This window comes from Sciurus carolinensis, assembly GCF_902686445.1.
Source record: "Sciurus carolinensis chromosome 14 unlocalized genomic scaffold, mSciCar1.2 scaffold_125_arrow_ctg1, whole genome shotgun sequence".
Taxonomy (NCBI): domain Eukaryota; kingdom Metazoa; phylum Chordata; class Mammalia; order Rodentia; family Sciuridae; genus Sciurus; species Sciurus carolinensis.
Window position 1 is genome coordinate 2,033,524 of NW_025920110.1, and position 21,537 is coordinate 2,055,060.

A 21,537-nucleotide genomic window follows, 5' to 3' on the forward strand; every position below is an offset into this window, starting at 1 on the left:
GCTTAAGTGGTGTCCTGGGAGTTATTCACTCAGGATGTCAGTCAGAGGATAGGATGGTGCTGATATGCCAGGAGAGATATTCTGTGGTCACTACACCTGCAAGACCACACCTCCTAAGCTGTGGCCTTACAACTAAGATGCACTCAGAAATTTACCTGCCGACAACTTCCACGGCCACCTCAATTCACCTCGAGATGCAGATATGACTGGTGTATCTGCCTTCATACATGTGTTCTTTCTCTTGACCAGAGTAGTGCCAGCCTGGCACAAGGTCCTTTGGAAAATTTCCACCAGTCCTCTTAGCAGCCCTGGTAGGATGCTGAATACAATCAGTGGATCATAGAAGAACCTACTGATGGCATAAGGAACAGAGCATCACTTGGCACTACAACATGATTGGAAAATGCACCGTGCTCAAAGGGTTATGAGGAAAAGCCTACAAGATGAATGTGCAAAGAGGGAGAACAAGGACTTTGTGTTGGCATCGAAAGCAAAAGGCTGTGGGTGCTGAAAGCGTACTTCATTGAAGATACATTCTAAAACTATAGAGCAATCATCATGCACCCTCAAATTCCACGACATATCTTCAGGTTCAACATACTCTACAAACACAGGAAGTAGTACTTGCCAGTTCATTCTGAAAGCATCCATCATTACACAACCGAATTTACCTTCCAAGGACATCAAAGCCCTTGCAAACTCATGACTCTGTCTTGTTGCTCTCAAATGACAGCTGATAAGACACATGCTGAATCATAGCTTTTCTGGCACAAGAACCATGAGAAAAAGCTTTCTTTAAAACACAGGACGTAGAGCCTTGATCTAAAATTTCAACAAATTGATTTTGGAATATGCAGCACTAAATCCAGCTCTGGAAATAAAGACAACACCACAGCATCAGGAATGTAAAAGAAAGAGCTCAGCTAAAAGGCAAAAGGCAAGACCTAAAACTGAATATCAAAACAGGAGTGGTTCAAGAATATCTGAATGTGGGATTGGACTTACTGAGCAGGAAACTTGTACCAGAGGCTTTTGCAAATTGCCAAATGTTTCCTTGCTTCGACCCACCATCAACCTGCAACATGCCTATTGGCTTTTGCTTTCTTCTTTGGCTTTAGTTCTTGGGATGAATGGTGTTCATTTTTTTTTTTCCCTTACCCTCCGAGAACAATCTAATAATGCCCAGATCCCTGGAAAACACAAGAACAACATATGCTTTGTCCACTTCTACTGTGTATCTATTGAGAACATTCATCAAAATCAACAAGAGTCTCTACAAGTGTTCCCATCCTTTTGACACTGGAGCTCCAATGCTAGTGGGAGATTGGATGGTAAATTCCCCCATTCTGCTGCATGCTATCAGCACACACTAACAGGTGTTCAGCCCCAAATCCTACCATTTTTCATCAAGCCATATGCAAGGAAATACAAAATATAAACAACTAGGAAATAAGGGTCAGGGGCCGCTGTCTTTGGTCTTCACATTTTGATTTTCCATTTGAACTTGTGGTTCACATGGAAAGTGCTCAGGTGGGAAGTCCCATTCACTGGCAGTCTGGGAGTGTGTCCTTAAAGCCTCAAAAATGGCAAGGGCCTGTGAGGGATCAATTTGAATTATGTTCCACTGCAACCTGGTGGGCATTGCCAATCAAGAGAATGTGCTGGATTAAGATGGTGATAGCACACCCAAGAGTGAGTGGTAAGGTCAGAAGTGATGAGAGTTGAAAGATGGAAAGATGTCTGTCCACTTAAGAAATACAGGTGACTGGGGATGCACTGCTGCCTTCGAGTGCAGCTCCCAGCTGAAAGGGGTCAGTGTAAATTGCTTGTAGGTGAAAGGCATAGTTCTTGAACAGGGATGGTTCTGTTGAATAAGAGAGGAGAAAAAGAAATGTTGAGAGGAGAGGAGGTTTGCACCCACCGAAGTGTCTTTTCTTCTTGTTTTCTAGTTTTTCCACCCCTTGGTACTAGGGATTTGAACTGAGGTCTTTCTGCTTGCAAATCCAGTGCCCTAAGGGATGGTCTATATTGTCTAAACAGGAACAGCTCCTCTGAGGCACATGACTTCATCCACTCAGGTTCTGTGTCTCTGAAGTTCTCTTTGGAGTGCAACCCTAGTTAATGCCAATGAATGAGTAAGGAATGTTTAATTCTCCTTTTCACAACAATCTTGCAAATAAACTTTTTTACATCTCAACACCCACAGTCTAGGTGTGTGTCCTGAAAGAAAGAATTATCCTGTCTTTACTTAAGGAAGAAACTGGTAGTAGTTGAATCCTGAGCAGAAAATTATATCACCAGTGTATGGCAGACAGAGCAGGAGGAGAGGCAGGACTATTTCAGTATTAGAATATGCTTAGGATGTTAGTATGAAAGGAGATTTGGGGGAACATTCGTCATTGTATCCCCAGCCATAACATTCACAGTCTACTGACACATTCCTTGATTATTATTATTATTTTTTTACTTTTCCTTTGGCAATTTAATTTGGGGACTTCTGCCCAGTAGAGTGCAGTGCAAAATGCACAAGCCAGTGCTGGTTCTGGATCACGCCTATCATCTCATGTAGGGGTGAAGCAGAGAAAGGTGCTTCTCCTGTCAAAGGCCAGTTTCCTTTAATGAGGGAAGGTCTCATCAACATAGCTAGACCATGTCAGGAAATAGAATCAGTCAAAGGCAAGTGGTGATGTCACTCAAGGTCTGGGTTGCCAGGACCCATATTTGCTGGCAGAAAGAAAACATTCCTCATCCCGTTTCAATCTTCCTCTCGGTATGTTTTTAGCTTTCACTCTCAAGATTTGTTACAAAGAAAAAAGGGCTGAAATTTATATCCCTGACCTCTCAATGATCAGTTGCATTCAGTTACACTGAGAACAATGCCTTACTTGGATACCATGCTCCTGTGACATGTGAGCCAAAATAGGAAAGGTCTCTCTCCAGGTAGAAGGGGGAGGCATCAGTGATTCCAGGTGTGAATGGGTAGAGGATACGAGGCTCCATAAATAGAACATTTGGTTTCTCCCTCCAGAGGGGTTTTCTGAGCCTTTAGCAACCTGGAGTTTGATCAGTGTCTCCGGTGACCAGTCGCTCACCCCTCAGATTCCACCTGAGATCCCAGAGGTAAAGCCTATCAGCACCATGGCGTCATGGTTACCATGGCAACCAGAGCAGGTTCTGCTCCTGCTTGCTTCAGACCAAGATTGAAAACAAGCACCAGTTCAGTTTCGGTGGTCATAGGAAAGAAGATGGGAGTGAGTGCCAGGGAACTGAGGTTTTCCAAAATGTGATTCTGACCTCTTCGACCAGGAGAGCACAGCCCTGTGGACCATGGATCCCTCCAGAACCAGACAGGACATGGAATTCCTCTGAAGCCTGATAGTTCACAGTAAAATTCTGGTCCGCTAGGCGTCACTGCACTCGTTTGGCTACACATGGCATTCTGACAGCAGGCAGTTACCCCGACCAGTTGCAGTGGGCCTCTTTGGGCGGAGGTGTTCTTGGGTACACGTGGATTCCCAAGCTGAGCACCAGCTGCTGCACTATTTTCTTCCTAACCCTCTTCTCTAACACAGGACACACTGGGAATATCCTATTCAGGAAAATAGTCTAGTGCCCTAGCAAACACACAGAATGATGGCTGGTGACAGCTGCTCATGGCAGTGGAGCATGCAGTGAGCATGGTGCTTCAAATGGTCTTTGAATTGGGATCCTTCACATGCAACATTGTGGTTTTTTCCCTTTTTCCAAGAAAGTTCAGGCAGGTGACATCTAGAAACTGGGAATTGGGTCTTCTAGCTTAAGGGGGATAAATCGTCTGAAGGCTTAAGAGTTGTGGTGGGAGTTATGCACTCCGGATGTTGGTGGGAGGAAATGATGGTGCTGACATGCCAGGAGAGATATTCTGTGGTCACTACACCTGCAAGACCACACCTCCTTGGCTGTGGCCCTACAACTAAGATGCACACAGAAATTTACCTGCTGACAACTTCCATGGCCTCCTCAACTCATCTTGAGATATAGATATGTCTGTTCTATCTGTGTTCACATATCTGTTCTTTCTCTTGACCAGACTAGTGCCAGCCTGGCACAAGGTCCTTTGGAACATTTCCACCAGTCCTCTCAGCAGCTTTGGCAGGATGCTGAATACAAATCAGTGAATCATAGAAGAGCCTACTGATGACACGAGGAACAGAGCATCACCTGCTACTACAACAGATTGGAACATGCACCTTCCTCAAAGGGCTATGAGGAAAAGTTTCCAAGATGAAGAGGGAGAGCAAGGACATTGTGTTGACATCAAAAGCAAAAGGTTGTGGGTGCTGAAAGCCTACTTCAATGAAGAGACATTCTAAAACTATACAACCATCATCGTGCATCCTCAAAATCAACAAAGTATCTTCAGGTTCAACATACACTACAAATACAAGAAGTAGTACTTGCTAGTTCATTCTGTATGCATCCATCATTACAGATCCGAATTCCCCTTCCAATGGCCTCAAAGCCCTTGCAAACTCATGACTCTGTCTTGCTGCTCTCAAATGACAGCAGAATAGACACATGCTGATTCTTTGCTTTTCTGGTACAAGAACCATGAGAAAAGGCTTTCTTTAAAACACAGGATATATAGCCTTGATTTAAAATTTCAACAAGTTGAATTTGGAATATGCAGCACTAAAACCAGCTCTGGGAATAAAGACAGCACCAAAACATCAGGGATGTAAACAGAAAGAGCTCGGCTAAAAGTCAAAAGGCAAGACCCAAAACTGAATATCAAAAAGGGAGTGGTTCAAGAATATCTGAATGTGGGATCAGACTTATTGAGCAGGAACCTTGTATCAGAGACTTTTGCAAATTGTCAAATGTTTCCTTGCTTCGACCCACCATCAACCTGCAACATGCCTAATTATGATCGCCCACCGCCCGCGGGGACAATCACAACACGTACACTCTTCTTGAGCACAGGAACCAAAAAGCCATTTATTCCACAAGTCTCAGACTTATATTGAGAACATCAGCCTATCAGAGAGTAGACTACCAGGAAAGTCAGCCTATCAAGGAACAGTCTCCAGGCAGATACCAGGATCGCCTCTCGTACAACAGCCAACCAGAGTTACTTCCTAAAACTTGTTTATGAGTGCAGCTATGTCTGGCAAGCTGCCAGGCACCATCTTAGAGATCAGGCCACGGTGCGACTCTGGGGCCCTCAGAGCCCACCCCTTACATCTCCCCCTTATTCTTTAAATAAAGAAAAGATGACTTGGGACCATGCATGTCTTAGGTTGTCCATGGCAAATTACATCCTTACCTGTCATTGGAATTCTGACCTCCAGGCGTCAGAACCCTGTCTTAGGTTGGTATGCATTTCCAGGGATCTTACCCGTCTTTGACTACTGGTCCAGCATGCTTAGCCATACTTGGAGGGATGTGCCTGTCTCAATGGCTGTCAAAGCCTGTAGTATAGCCCGTTGATGACATCGGGCATCTTGGCGAGCTCTGATTTGGCTGCGTATAACATAGGCTATACCTAAGCAGATAATAATCAGAACAGCTACTGTTCCAGCCCACTGTTTTGTCAATCCCAGGGCTTTAGAAAACAAAGAGAACATCTCGGATACCGATGCAACTTGAACCGTGGTGGCATTGACTCTGAGTGTTTCAGCTCATAGCTGACTGTTTAAATTATCAAATGTAGATGACCAATTGCCAGTAAGGTAGACACTGAAAAGAGGTTGTAAGTTAGTTCAAGGGGGGAAAGGCTACGAGCATCATGGTCATCAGGAGTATGTTCAGCATCTTCATTTTGTTGGTCTGAGTTACTTGTTGGTAGCATTGGCACTGGTCGAGTTAGTTGCTCAGGAACCCAGATAGGTGATGTTTTGTCCTGTGGAAACACACAAACCAAGCCGCAGCTCCAGTAAAGCACCAGGTCCGGGCCGTTCCATTGTCCTGTAAGAACATCCTTCCATTTTACCGTCACTCTATCATGTTTTTTATGATTGCCATGTCTCTCAGCGGCAGAGTGACCCTCATTATCCAGAGTTAAAAAATTTAAAATAAAGAGGCAAAGAGAAAGTTTATCTTTAGGGGACTTGAAGGTCTCCCCTATTCCCCCTTTTTGTTTATAAAGAGTCCTTGTGGGTTATAAGGTATACCTGTGTTTAGAGTTACTTCAAATTTAAGGAGAAATTGGTTCTTTCCAAATTTAGTTTTTAAAGAAAATTTAGACTCTATGACGTAGTACAATACTCTAACAGTTGCTTAACCATAATTGTATAAACCCCTATTTTTAAGACTAATTGTTCTAAAGAATAAAACTTAATAGACACAAAGTTAAGAGTAAATTAGTGTTTCTAAGAAATCCTTGTGATTTTACCATGTCATTTTACCATATAGTTTAAACTTTGGTTTATATTAGAATATTAGTATTTCACCTTAGGAAAAACCTTAAATAGCTTTAAATGTTGCACATACATACAACCAACTTAGTTACTTGCAAACTTGTTGAAACTTGCCCTTTACTTAAATAGACTTTCTTAACACTTACTTAGACCCTCATTTATTTCATCACACAAGCACTTTCTTACCAGAAACATTTCCTTTTCCCTTTTATTAAATATATTTCCATACCCAGAACCTTTTATTTTCTCTTTCCTATTTGTTGACCCCTTTTTGTTCACATTCTGAAACAACTCTTATGAAATTTCTGAATTTAGATAAATTACTCTATTTTAACAAGATTAAATATTTTGTTATTTATTGTACTCTAATTGAAACACAGTTGAAACTTTTAGAACCCTTTGTGTATAGAATTGTACCTGTTAGGACATAACTCTTAGTAACCTTGTTTTTAGTTTAGTGATGACACAAAACAATTTTCTGTACAAACACATTTGAGTAATCCCATGCATGTCAATTCTAATTCACTTATTTTCTTAAAAAAAAAAAGATATTAGACAAGTGTCCTGAACAGTATTTGCCAGCTTTTTCTTCTTGGAGGAAAGTCCTAGAAAAATTGATGTTAGACATTTTATAAACATCAACATTATATTAGTTTGACCACATAGAGACTTGCAAGTTATTTTCAAGACATTTTACTTCTATTTGTTTACCCAATTTAAATCAAACCTTTTTAAATCATTTGAATTAAAAGTATCTGGATCCATTTTTAAATTTTAATTTTAGGAGCACTCAGTTTTGACACAGACAAAACATGACATCAGACAGCATGACATACACATAACACAAAATCAAAGGCCTTGAAACTTTATAGGTGAATCTCCATTGCAATGTAACAGATGTTCAAAAACTCTAGTTGAATAAAAAAAATAGAACTGATCAAAAAAGTCATGAGCTCAAAAAAAAATGTAGAATTCAAAAAAACAAGAGTCCTGGAAAAATGAAGCGGCCGTTAAGTACTTTAGTAAAGCACCATAAAATTTACTTTTGCTGGAGTTCAGGTAAGACTTTTTGCTCTTTTTTTTTTTTCTTTTTTTTGGGGTTTGAGACTGGTCTCCTACTGAGTCTTCAGGCTTTCTCTATTTACATTTTAATGTAAGCCTTGACTGAGATTTGGATCTGAAAGGGGATAAGATGTTCCAGCAGAAACTTGATGCCTAGGGCATTTTAACCCTTAATCCTGGTTAGTAATCAATTCAGGTTTGGACACAGAAAATTGTGAAACAATTATCTCCCAATATTTGTGGGGACTGGGGCTACTATATCATACTCCTTTCTAGGACATGCCACTGATGGTTGGGCTGGTTTGTTTACTACGTGGCAAGTTTCTGGAAGGAGATGCAACGGGAAGAGCCGGTGGTTCTTTAGGTGGCGGCTCTTTGGGGAGAAACTTGGAGCCCCATTTGGGAGGTCCTGGAGAGAAGCAGGCCTTAAGGGCAGATAACGTAGGGCAGACTCCTAATGGGGGACCCTCCCCTAAACTGATTTTCCTCTTCCTAACAAGTTGTTCCTCACACCCAGTTTCATTTTCCTTGTCTGTCTCTGATCTTATTGACACCCTTTCTGATGCTTTAGACCTTTCCTCTTTTATTTCCTCCAAAACCTCTTCCCCTTGTCTTATGGCCTGTCTGAATTTGGTTCGGGCTCTTTTAGTTTCAAGAGGAATTCCATTGGCCCAGATCAAATCCTTGAAGGGACCTTCCATGCGCATTCGTGACATTTCAGTGCCCATATTTCTCTATTAAACTAACAATGCAAAGCACTTTAACTAGCAAAACAAAAGCAAAAGCACTTATAAACACTCAATCTCCATTGCTTATCCCGCGAACTTTAACTCCGTCACTTTTCCCGTGAACTTTAACTCGTCGCTTTTCCCGCGAACTTTAACTTGTCACTTTTCCCATAAGGGTTGTTGTATACGAACTTTGGATATTTCAGACCTCATTTTGTACAATGTAAGCCGCGTTCCACGTGCTTATCTAGTCCTTGAACCGCCTTTCTCTTAGTTCACTGTTTTTGGACCGCTTTCCGCTTAGTCCACTGTTTTACTTTCCTTTTTGGACCGCTTTCTGCTTAGTCCGGATAGTCGTGTACCACGAACGTTAAGGCTGCCTTTCACTTGTTTATTTTTTACCTTTTTATAACCAGTTTAACTTGTTATAATTTTAGAATATCTTACCTTGTTTTCTTACTTATCCTTGTAAAGTTTTCATTCTCGGGTTTCGGCACTACTTATGATCGCCCATCGCCTGCGGGGACAATCACAACACGTACACTCTTCTTGAGCACAGGAACCAAAAAGCCATTTATTCCACAAGTCTCAGACTTATATTGAGAACATCAGCCTATCAGAGAGTAGACTACCAGGAAAGTCAGCCTATCAAGGAACAGTCTCCAGGCAGATACCAGGACCGCCTCACGTACAACAGCCAACCAGAATTACTTCCTAAAACTTGTTTATGAGTGCAGCTATGTCTGGCAAGCTGCCAGGCACCATCTTAGAGATCAGGCCAGGGTGTGGCTCTGGGGCCCTCAGAGCCTGCCCCTGACACCTAATGGCTCTGATTTCCTTCTTTCAACGAGAGTTCTTGGCATGAATGGTATACATTTTTTTCCCTTACCCTTCAAAGAACAATCCAGTAATGCCCAGAACACTGGAAAACACAATAACAACATATTTTTCATCCACTTCTACTGTGCATCTATTGAGGACATCCATCAAAATAAACAAGAGTCTCTACAAGTGTTCCCATCCTTTTGAAACTGGAGCTCCAATGCTACTGGGAAATTGGATGGTAAATTCCGCCATTATCCTGAATGCTATCAGTACAAACTAACATGTATTTAGCCCCGATGCTACCTTTTTTATCAAGCCACAAGCAAGGAAATACAAAATATAACCAACTAGGAAATAAGGGTCAGGGGCCGCTGCCTTTGGTCTTCACATTTTGATTTTCCATTTGACCTTGTGGTTCACATGGTAAGTGCTCAGGTGGGGAAGTCCTGTTCACTGGCAGTCTGGAAGTGTTTCCTTAAAGCCTCAAAAATGGCAATGGCCTGTGAGGGGTCAATTTGAATTATGTTCCACTGCAACCTGGTGGACATTGCCAATCAAGAGAATGTGCTGGATTAAGATGGTGATAGCACACCCAAGAGTGAGTGGTAAGGTCAGAAGTGATGAGAGTTGAAAGATGGGAAGGAACACATCCATTTAATAAATGCAGGTGACTGGGAATGCACTGCTTCTTTCGAGTGCAGCTCCCAGCTGAAAGGAGTCAGTGGAAATTGCTTTCAGGTGAAAGTGATAGTTCTTGAAAAGGGCTGTTTCTGTTGAATAAGAGAGTAGAAAAAGAGAAGGTTTTAGAGGAGAGGAGGTTTGAACCCTACGAAGTATCTTTTCCTGTTGCATTATTCATTTTTTTCAATCCCATGGTACTGGGGATTTGAATCCTGGTCTTTCCACTTTCAAAATCAGCCTCCTAAAGGATGGATTATATTGTCTGCCCAGGAAGAGCTCCACTGAGTTGCATGACTCCATCCAGTCAGGTTCTGTGTCTCTGAAGTTCTATGCAGAGATGCAACCCTAGACAATGCGAATCAATGACTATGATATGCTTAATTCATACTTTCACAATAATCATGCAAATAACCTTTTTTACATCTCAACACCCACAGTCTAGGTGTGTGTCCTGAGAAAAGGAATTTTACCTTCTTTACTTGAGGAGGAAACTGGTAGTAGCTGATCCCTGAGCATAAAATTATATCACTGGTGTGTGGAGGACAGGGCATGAGGAGAGGCAGGAGTATGTGAGTATTAGAATATGCTTAGGATGTTAGTATGAAAGGAGATTTGGGGAATCATTCACCTTTGCATCCCCAGCCATAACATTCACAGTCTACTGACACCTTCCATGATTTTATTTTATTTTATTTTTTACTTTTCCTTTGGCACTTTAATTTGGGAACTTCTGACCAGCAGAGTGCAGTGCAAAATGCACAAGCCATTGCTGGTTTTGGATCGCACCTATCATCTCAGGAAGGGTGAGGTAGAGGATGGTGTTTCTCCTGGCAAAGGCCACTTTCCTTTAATGAGGGAAGGCCTCATCAACATAGCCAGATGATGTCAGGAAGTAGAAACAGGCAAAGGCAAGCGGTGATGTCACTCAAGGTCTGGGTTGCCAGGACCCATATTTGCTGGAAGAAATGAAACTTTCCTCATCGAATTTCAATCTTCCTCTCAGTATGTTTTTAGCTTTCACTCTTAAGATTTTTTACAATGAGAAAAAGGCTGAAATTCACATCCCTGACCTCTCATTGATCAGTTGCATTCAGTTACACTGAGGACAATGCCTCACTTGGTTACCAATACTCCTGTGACATGTGAGCCAATATAGGAGAGGTCCTCCATCCAGGTAGAAGGGTCAGGCATTGGGGATTTCCAGTGTGAATGGCTAGAAAACACCAGGCTCCTAAAGGAGAACATTAGGTTTCTCTCTCCAGAGGTGTGCTCAGAGCCTTGAGCAACCTGGAGTTTGAGGAGAGTCTCCAGTAACCTTTTGCTCAACCTGTTTCTGCCTGAGGTCACAGAGGGAAGGCCTGACAGCACCATGGCGTCACGGTTCCCATGGCAACCAGAGCAGGTTCTGCTCCTGGCTGCTTCAGACCAAGATTTTAAACAAGCACCAGTTCAGTTGCGATGGTCACAGGAAAGAATATGGGAGTGAGTGCCAGGGAACTGAGGTCTTCCAAAATGTGATTCTAACCTCTTCGGCCAGGACAGCACAGCCCCGTGGTATATTGAACCCTCCAGAACCAGGCAGGACAAGGAACTCTTCTGAAGCCTGAAGCTCACAGTAAACTTCAGGTCCACTAGGCGTCGCTACACTTGTTTGGGTACAGATGGCATCCTGACAGCAGACAGTGATTCCCCACCAGTTCCAGTGGGCCTGTTTGGGAGGAGGTGTGCTTGGTGACACGTGGATGCCCGAGCTGTACACTGGCTGTTGTGCTATTTCCTTCCTAACCCACTTCTCTAGCACAGGACACACGTGGAATATTCTAGTCAGGAAACTAGTGTCCACACATAGTGATGCAACCACACATAGTGATGGTTAGTGACAGCTACTCATGGAGTGGAGCATGCAGTGAGCATAGTGGGTTAAGTTGACTTTGAATTGGGAGTCTTCAAACTCAACATTGCGGGTTGCTCCCTTTTGCCTAGAAAGTTCAGGCAGGTGACATCTGGAACCTGTGAATTGGGTCTTCTAGCTTAAGGGGGATAAATCTTCTGAAGGCTTAAGTGGTGTTGTATGAGTTATTCACTCAGGATGTTGGTCAGAGGATAGGATAGTGCTGACATGCCAGGAGAGATATTCTGTGGTCACTATACCTGCAAGACCACACCTCCTTGGCTGTGGCCCTACAACTAAGATGCACACAGAAATTTACCTGCTGACAACTTCCATGGCCACCTCAAGTCACCTTGAGATGCAGATGTGACTGGTCTGTGTTCACACATGTGTTCTTTCTCTTGACCAGAATAGTGCCAGCCTGTCACAAGGTCCTTGGGAACATTTCCAAGATTCCTCTTAGTAGCCCTGGTAGAAGGTATATACAAATCTGTGTATCACACAAGAGCCTACTGAAGGCAAGAGGAATTCAGCATCACATGGCACTACAACAGATTGGAACATGCATCGTTCTCAATAGGCTATGAGGAAAAGCTTCCAAGATGAATATTCAAAGAAGGAGAGCAAGGGGTTTGTGTTGGAACCAAAAGCAAAAGGCTGTGGGTGCTGAAAGCATACTTCAATGAAGAGACATTCTAAATCTATACAGACATCATCATGCACCCTCAAATTCCACGACATATCTTCAGGTTCAACATACACTACAAATACAAGAAGTACTACTTGGCAGTTCATTCTGTATGCATCCATCATTACAGATCTGAATTCCCCTTCCAATGACCTCAAAGCCATTGCAAACTCATGGCTCTGTCTTGTGGCTCTCAAATGACAGCTGATTAGACACATGCTGATTCATTGCTTTTCTGGCACAAGAACCATGTGAAAAGTCTTTCTTTGAAACACAGGACATATAGCCTTGATCTAAAATTTCAACGAATTGAATTTGGAATATGCAGCACTAAATCCAACTGTGGAAATAAAGGCAGCACAACAACATCAGGAATGTGAACAGAAAGAGCTTGGCTAAAAGGGAAAAGGCAAGACCTAAAACTGAATATCAAAACAGGAGTGGTTCAAGAATGCCTGAATGTGGGATCGGACTTACTGAGCAGGAAAATTGTACCAGAGGCTTTTGAAAATTGTCAAATGCTTTTCATTGCTTCAACCCACCATCAACCTGCAACATGCCTAATGGCTCTGGTTTCCTTCTTTCGACGAGAGTTCTTGGGATGAATGGTGTTCGTCTCTTTTTCCCTTACCTTCCAAAGAAAAATCCAGTAATGCCCAGATCCCTGGAGAACACGAGAAGAACATATGCTTCATAGACTTCTACTGTGCATCTATTGAGGACATCCATCAAAATAAACAAGAGTCCCTACAAGTGTTCTCATCCTTTTGACACTGGAGCTCCAATGCTACTGGGAGATTGGATGGTAAGTTCCCCCATTCTCCTCAATGCTATCAGCACAAACTAACATGGATTCAGCCCCAAATCCTACCATTTTTCATAAAGTCATAAGCAAGGAAATACAAAATATAACCAACTAGGAAATCAGAGTCAGTGGAAGCTGTCTTTGTTCTTCTCATTTGGGTTTTCCATTTGACCTTGTGGTTCACATTGCAAGTGCTCAGGTGAGGAAGTCCCGTTCACTGGCAGTCTGGGAGTGTGACCTAAAAGTCTCAAAAATGGCAAGGGCCTGTGAGGGCTCAATTTGAATTATGTTCCACTGCAACCTGGTGGACATTGCCAATCAAGAGAATGTGCTGAATTAACATGGTGATAGCACACCCAAGAGTGAGTGGTAAGGTCAGAAGTGATGAGAGTTGAAAGATGGTAAGGAACATGTCCACTTAAGAAATGCAGGTGACTGGGGATGCACTGGAACCTTGAGTGCAGCTCCTGGCTGAAAGGAGTCAGTGGAAATTACTTGCAGGTGAAATGTATAGTTCTTGAAAAGGGCTGGTTCTGTTGAATAAGATAGGAGAAAAAGAAAATTGTTGAGAGGGGAGGAGGGTTTGCACCCTCCGAAGTATCTTTTCTTGTTGCTTTTTTCTTTTTTTCCTTCCCATGGTACTGGGGATTTGAACCCCAGCCTTTCCACTTGCAAAGCCAGCACACTAAGGAATGGTCTATATTGTATGCACAGGAACAGCTCCTCTGAGGTACATGACTTGATCCACTCAGGTTCTGTGTCTCTGAAGTTCTATGCAAAGATGAAACCCTGGACAATGCCAATCCATGACTATGTAATTCTTAATTCACCTTTTCACAACAATCTTGCAAATAATCTTTCTTACATCTCAACACCCACAGTCTAGGTGTGTGTCCTGAGAGAAAGAATTATCCCATCTTTACTTCAGGAGGAAACCGGTAGTAGCTGAATCCTGAGCAGAAAATTATATCACTGGTATATGGAGGACAGGGCACGAGGAGAGGCATGACTATTTCAGTATTAGAATATGCTTAGGATGTTAGTATGAAAGGAGATTTGGGTGATAATTCGTAGTTCCAATCCCAGTCATAATATTCACAGTCTACTGACACCTTCCATGATTTTCATTTTTTTTTTTTTTACTTTTCCTTTGGCATTTTAATTTGGGAACTTCTGCCGAGCAGAGTGCAGTGCAAAATGCACAAGCCAGTGCTGGTTCTGGATTGTGCCTATCTTCTGAGTTAGGGGTGAGGTAGAGGAAGTTGTTTCTCCTGGCAAAGGCAAGTTTCCTTTATTGAGGGAAGGCCTCAAAAACATAGCCAGACGATGTCAGGAAATAAAAACAGGCAAAGGCAAGTGGTGATGTCACTCAAGGTCTGGGTTGCCAGGAACCATATTGGAGGCAGAAAGGAAACAGTCCTCATCCAGTTTCAATCTTCCTCTTGGTATATTTTTAGCTTTCACTCTCAAGATTTGTTACAAAGAGAAAAGGGCTGAAATTCATATCCCTGACCTCGCAATGATCAGTTGCATTCAGTTACACTGAGGACAATAGCTCCCTTGATTACCAATGCTCCTGTGACATGTGAGCCTAGTATAAGGGAGGTCCTCTCTCTAGGTAGAAGGGGCAGGCATTGGGGATTTCTGTTATGAACGACTAGAGGATTCCAGGCTCCAAAAGGGGAACATTTGGTTTTTCAATTCAGAGGGGTGTTCAGAGCCTTGAGCAACCTGGAGTTTGAGGAGTGTCACTGGTGACATGGCACACGCCCCTCAGATTCTGCCTGAGGTCACAGATGGAATGCCTGACTGCAACATGGCCACACGGTTCTCATGGAAACCAGAGCTGGTTCTGCTCCTGCCTGCTTCAAACCAAGATTGAAAACAAGCACCAGCTCAGTTGTGATGGTCTGAGGAAAGAAGATGGGAGCGAGTGCCACTGATTGAGGTTTTCCAAAATGTGATTCTGTCCTCTTCGGCCAGGAGAGCACAGCCCCGTGATCCATAGATCCCACCAAAACCAGGCAGAACAAGGAACTCCTCTGAAGTCTGACTGCTCACAGTATACTTCAGATCCGCAAGTTGTCACTGCACTTGTTTGGCTTCACATGGCATCCTGACAGCAGGCAGTTATCTCCCACCAGTTCCAGTGAGCCTGTTTGGGTGGTGGTGTCCTTGGGGACATGTGGATCCCCAAGCTGAGCACTGGCTACTGCACTATTTCCTTCCTAACCCACTTCTGTAGCACAGAACACACCCGGAATATCCAGGTCAGGAAAATAGTGTAGTGCCCTAGCAAACACACAGAATGATGGCTGTTGATAGCTGCTCATGGCAGTGGAGTTTGCAGTGAGCATGGTGGGTTAAGTGGTCTTTGAATTGGGACTGTTCACACCCAACTTTGCGGGTTGTTCCCTTTTTCCTTGAAAGTTCAAGGCAGATGATATCTGGAACCTGGGAAGAAGGTCTTCTAGGTGAAGGGGGGTGCATTTACTAAGGGCTTAAGTGGTGTCGTGGGAGTGATTCACTCAGGATGTCATTCAGAGGACAGGATGGTGCTGACATGCCAAGAGAGATATTCTGTGGTCACTACACCTGCAACACCTCACCTCCTTGGCTGTGCCCTTACAACTAAGATGCACTCAGAAATTTACCTGCCGACAACTTCCATGGCCCACCTCAATTCACTTGGAGATGCAGATATGACTGGTATATCTACGTTCAAACATGTGTTCTTTCCCTTGACCAGAGTAGTGCCATTCTGCCACAAGTTCCTTTGGAAAATTTCCACCAGTCCCCTTAGCAGTCCTGGTAGGATGCCGAATACAAATCAGTGGATCATAGAAGAGCCTCTGAAGACACCAAGAACACAGCATCACCTGGCACTACAACAGATTGGAACATGCACCATGCTCAAAGGGCTATGAGGAAAAGCTTCCAAGATGAATATTCAAAGAAGGAGAGCAAGGACATTGTGTTGGCACCAAAAGCAAAAGGCTGTGGGTGCTGAAAACCTACTTCAATAAAGAGACATTCTAAATCTATACAGCCATCATCATGCACCCTTAAGTTCCATGACCTATCTTCAGGTTCAACATACTCTACAAATACAAGAAGTAGTAATTTTCAGTTTATTCTGTAAGAATCCATCATTACAGATCTGAATTCCCCTTCCAAGGACCTCAAAGCAATTGCAAACTCAAGGTTTTGTTTTGTTGTTCTCAAATTACAGCTGATAAAACACATGCTGATTCACAGCTTTTCTGTCACAAGAACCATGAGAAAAGGCTTTCTTTGAAACACAGGACATATAGCCTTGATCTAAAGTTTCAACAATTTGAATTTGGAATATGTTGCACTAAACCCAGCTCTCAAAATGAAGACGGCACCACAACATCATGAATGTAAACAGAAAGAGCTCTGCTATAAGGCAAAATGCAAGAACCAAAACTGAATATGAACACAGGAGTGGTTCACGAATATCTGAATGTGGGATTGGACTTACTGAGCAGGAAACGTACCAGAGGCTTTTGCAAATTGTCAAATGCTTTTCATTGCTTCGACCCACCATCAACCTGCAACATGCCTAGTGGCTTTTGTTTCCTTCTTTTGGCGTGAGTTCTTGGGATGAATGGTGTTCCTTTTTTTTTTTTTTCCTTACCCTCCAAAGAACAATCCAATAATGCCCAGATACCTGGAAAACACGAGATCAACATATGTTTCATCCACTTCTACTGTGCATCTATTGAGAACATTCATCAAAATAAACAAGAGTCTCTACAAGTGTTCCTATCCTTTTGACAGTGGATTTCCAATGCTAGTGGGTGATTGGATGGTAAATTCCCCCATTCTCCTCAATGCTATCAGCACAAACTAACATGGATTCAGACCCAAATCCTACCATTTTTCATAAAGCCATAAGCAAGGAAATACAAAATATAACCAACTAGGAAATAAGGGTCAGGGGCCGCTGTCTTTGGTCTTCACATTTTGATTTTCCATTTGACCTTGTGGTTCACATGGAAAGTGCTCAGGTGGGGAAGTCCCATTCACTGGTAGTCTGAAGTGTGTCCTTAAAGCCTCAAAAATGGCAAGGGCCTGTGAGGGCTCAATTTGAATTATGTTCCACTGCAACCTGATGGACATTGCCAATCAAGAGAATGTGCTGAATTAACATGGTGATAGCACAAGAGTAGTGGTAAGGTCAGAAGTGATGAGAGTTGAAAGATGGTAAGGAACATGTCCATTTAAGAAATGCAGATGACTGGGGATGCACTTGAGTGCAGCTTCTGGCTGAAAGGAGTCAGTGTAAATTGCTTGCAGGTGAAAGGGATAGTTATTGAAAAGGGCTAGTTCTGTTGAATAAGGGAGGAGAAAAAGAAAAAGGTTGAGAGGAGAGGAGGTTTGCACTCTCTGAAGTGTCTTTTCTTTTTTCTTTTTTCTTTTTTTCCATCCCATGGTACTGTGGGTTTGAACTGAGGCTTTTCTTCTTGCAAAGCCAGCGCCCTAAGGGATGGTCTATATTGTCTGCACAGGAACAGCTCCTCTGAGGTACATGACTTATTCCAACTTGATTGGGTTCTTTGTCTCAGAAGTTCTATGTGAAAATGCAACCCTAGACAATGCCAATCAATGACTAAGGCATTCTTAATTCTCCTTTTCACAACAATCTTGCAAATAACCTTTTTTACATCTCAACACCCACAGTCTAGGTGTGTGTCCTGAGGGAAAGAATTATCCCATATTTTCTTAAGGAAGAAAAGTTAGTAGCTAATCCTGGAGCAGAAAATTACATCACTGGTGTATGGAGGACAGCGCACAAGGAGAGGCAAGACTATGTGAGTATGAGAATATGCTCAGGTTGTTAGTATGAACAGAGATCTTGGGGATTATTCACCATTTCATCTTTGTGATTACATTCACAATTTACTGACACCTTCCTTCTTCTTTCTTTTTTTTATATTTTTCTTTTGTCATTTTACTTTGGAAAATTCTAACCAGCTGGGTGCTGTGGAAAATGCACAAGTCAATGCTAGTTCTGGTTCTTCCTCTCATCTCAGGTAGGTGTGAGGTAGAGGAAGGTGTTTCTCCTGGGTAGGACCAGTTTCCTTCAATGGGGGATTGTCTCTCCCCTTAGTCAATGTCAGAAATACAAACAGGTAAAGGCCAGTTTTGATGGCTCTCAGTGTCTGGGTTCCCATGACCCATATTTGCTAGCATAAAGAAATATTCCTTATAATGTATGATGCTGCTCCCCTGCCCTTCAGGTGCACCCATTTTACCCGCCTCCCAACCACTTGTCAATCTGTGAACATCCTAGCTATCTATTGTTTCAGCAGTCAGCTTGCAAGTATCCTTCTCCCATATTGATCCCTTATTAGCCTGGCAGAATTCAACTGTTTTACTGTAGCTTCCCCACCATCTTTTCCTGTTCTTCTTCTTTCTGTCCTACACACTTTTCTCTATCCTGGTCGCTTTCCACTCTCTCTAGAACACACCCTTTCTTTTAATTTCTCTTTTCCTCTCATTTTCTCTCTTACCCTGCAGGGAGACACTGTTTGCTTAAAAAGTTCCCTTATGTGATTTCCCATGTCTGGCGTGGTTTTCATGGGATTTCTTTCATTGTTGCCATGGACTCGTGTTGGATCCTTCCACTGAATAAGCAAGCGGAACCCCATCTAATGTCCCAGTGCCCCCAGATACAGATCCACCTTCCATTCTGCCCGGTTGTTCTGCTCTGCATTTATCACTGGACCTCAGGTTGGTGAGTATGCAGGCTTATCTGCTGGGTGATTTCCCAATTTTATGGTGGAGATCTCTCTCAGGGTTGAGGCTCATCTCATGCTCATGAACTCATCTCATGCTCATGCACTCATCCTCGAAAATCCTGATATCAGGTCCTCAACTCTTCTTGGCTTTTGCCCGGCCCCACCTGCTTGTGTGACAACACAATCAATGTGCTGCCCCTCATCTCCAGCCCAGTACTCTGGTATCGGCACACCCTGGCCAGAGACTTGGATGGCTGCATCAGTCCCCACCATGGAATCTGGGTCCTCCAATCTGGTAGATTCCACTCTGGGAACCCTTCGCCCAACCCCTGGTACTTAAAGCCATCAAAATCCATTTGTGTACTGGCACACAGCTTTCATGAGCAAGGGGACTGATGGAAAGGGATTCCTTATCTTCAAGTCTTTTGTTTCTTGCTTCTTAGCTCTTCCTGCAGGCTCAAGCACCTCCAAACCTAAATTAAAAGCACCTAAGCATCAAGTTTATGCTAGAACATTTTACCTCCTTCAGATTCAGACCTCAGTCAAGGCTTATATTGAAAAGTAAATGGGGAAGGTGCTGTGGGAATCCAGTCTGAAGGCCAAGGAAAAAAGTGTCCATTTTAAATTTCTTCTGGGCTACAACTCAGAATACTTTTCTCCCTTTCACCTTTTCTCTCCTTCTCATTTTCTCATGCTTTAATTAATAACCATTATCATTTTTCTTCTAGGACTTTTGTTTTTCTTAAATGCTATATTTTTGAGCTCACAATTTTTATCCTACATACCTAGGTTAATGATTTTTGATCAGTTCTTTTTATCCAACTCTAGAGTTATTTTTGAACATTCTTTACATTGCAATGGAGATAAATATGAGGCCTTTGCTTTTATGTTAAATATAAGCATACATAAAAATTAAAATTTTTAAAATGTATCCAAATATTTTTAATTCACATGATTTACAGAGGTTCAATTTAAATTGGGTAAACTTATAGAGGAAAAATGTCCTTAAAATTAACTCACAAGTCTCTAAGTGGTCAAACTAATAAAATGTTGATGTTTATAAAATGTCTAACATCAATTTTTCTAGAACTTTTCTTCATCAGAAAAGAGATGGGAAATACTGTTGGTACACTTATGTGATATCTTGGTTTTTCTACAATAAGATGAATAAATTAAAGTCTACATTTATGGGATTACTCAAATGTGTTTGTTAAAGACATCTAATTAATTTATAAAGTTATTCCATGGAGTAACATACTTAAAAACATGATTCTTTGCATATTAAATGTGTTCATATTTTCCAGGTATACAAGCCTTTAAAGCAGAAAATTTATCAAGCTAATGTTCTCCAAATTAAACTTATCTTTAATGGTAAACCTATCATTTAATGTTCTATTATAGGACCTGTCATCAATAGGGTATATATAAAATAACATTTAAGAAAGAGTGTAATGTGCAGTAGCAAAAATGGAACAACAGTGACTGAAATTGGGGTCTCTGATGACCTTATGGCTGTGGCATGCCTGGTGCCTGGGAGTGCTCCTATGCAGGGGCACAGATGCCTAACTGGTGTGAAAGTACATTGATCTCAGGCACACAGCTCTTGGGCAGTAAGGAATTCTTTTGCTAGATAACAAGTGTTTCATCAGCTCCCTCCTCTGGTTCCTGCCCACCTTACAGTAACTTTGGAACCTAACATTGCACATATATAAAGATTGTTGACATAACTTTTTAGATCTGAATTTCTATCAGAGAACAGAGCTCCATCTGATCTCAGCTTAATCTTCAAAATCTGTGTTTATGACCCTTTATTTTCTAATACTCCTTTGCCCCTCACTGAAAAGCCCCAAGCTACATGAGATAAGGCTCTGCCTCACAAACCTGCTACACATTACAATGGCTCCAAAGTAAGTCTGACTTTAACTCATTTAAAGTTGTGTTCAAAAGTCTGATGTTTGTTGTAAAGTTTACTGTGATCTCAAACGGGAACTCAGCCAAAATTCAAGATAGCTATTGCACAAACTGAATGTTTTACTGTTGATGATTCCATTTTTTATTTTCCTTGTAAACTCTAATTGTTGCCTGCTCAATATTTTGCAGAAGTGCTGCTTCAAGAGCGAACACCATAAATTAACTTGGAATAGTAAGCCATCACCTATAGGACAGATAATGTAAACCCCAATTAGATAAAGGGGGGTAAATAACTGTAAAGTTATAGGCATTGAAGCTGAAGTCCAGTACTCTTACTTTATGACTGGTGAGACTAACTTGCTTGATAGTTAAGATCAAACTTAGAGATTGAGATTAAATACAGGGTCAAGAAAAGTCCATATTTGGGTCTTGCCCTCAAAGTCAGCCTGAACCCAGGGAACAAGAGGACTTCTCCAAGGAGCTTTGCAACTCTGGGTCACACAACCTCCTGACCAAGGAGATGATGAGACCACTAGAGGATGAAAAATCACTCAGTGTATCTGCTGCAGAGGAGGGTCATGGAAAAGGGGAAACACCCCTGGTGCTTTCAAGGAAAGTCACCTCATGGCGGAGACCCTGCCTAACCAATGGCATTAATGGAACTAAGAAGTTGCTTTTAAGTTCTGTATGAGTGACCCCTGTGGGAACTCAGCTGACTCTTTAAAAGACAGGAACAGGTCACTTTGACCAACTTGATCTTAAACACTTAGAAAAACTGTT